The 607-nt window shown below is 44.2% G+C and overlaps 1 protein-coding gene across 1 annotated transcript in view; it reads left to right on the top strand.

Moving 5' to 3' along the window:
- Positions 1-17: 17 nt before the first annotated feature.
- Positions 18-607, top strand: part of LOC119587911 (mast cell tryptase-like) — a gene marked incomplete in the record, with an annotated part of 22,644 nt that continues 22,054 nt past the window's right edge. The window contains 1 exon segment of the mRNA XM_037936620.1: positions 18-104.

The following is a 607-nucleotide window of genomic DNA, read 5'->3' as shown; positions in this document are numbered from 1 at the left end:
CGACCTCAGTGTGAGTCCTGCTGTCATGTGACGGAGCTGCAGTAACATTGTGTGTGACGTGAAGGAAGCTTTGTGCTCAGTGACGCTCCGTGTTCTGTTGCTCGGTAGTGTTTTGTTTTATTCGACTTTATATTGTTGATTTTAATAGTGTTCCGAAGTGTTGATGACGCATTAGCTGGGGTAAACGGTATGTATTTCCATCGTGCCTCAATCCGGAGAACATACTTGTATTTACTTAAATACAGAGAGGATTATCCAGGTCACCCAATCGATGTCATGTTACACTTTCAAGTTAGTAAAGTCATGCCACTGAAGTTCCTGTGTTATCAATTTGACTTGGCAATTTTAACGAAATAGTTATCACCATTCTAAGTCTCTACAGTATGATTCTTTCACGAAACGAATCCCATGCGGGGGTTAGCGTATTCAAATCACAAATCCGCTGCTGAAGATCTGACTGCCGTATCCGGTATAAATCCATGTTGCTATGTTACCGTGTCTAGCCTCCCTGTTGCTATGTAATTCTAATATCAATATCAGTGTGCCACGGTGACCGCGCCTCACAGAAGGCAGCAAAGGGAATGGCCTCGGCTTGCCCTCGCGACAC

The sequence above is a fragment of the Penaeus monodon genome, chromosome 23 (genome assembly GCF_015228065.2).
Source record: "Penaeus monodon isolate SGIC_2016 chromosome 23, NSTDA_Pmon_1, whole genome shotgun sequence".
Classification (NCBI taxonomy): Eukaryota; Metazoa; Arthropoda; class Malacostraca; order Decapoda; family Penaeidae; genus Penaeus; species Penaeus monodon.
This window is presented reverse-complemented; position numbering and strand designations above follow the sequence as displayed.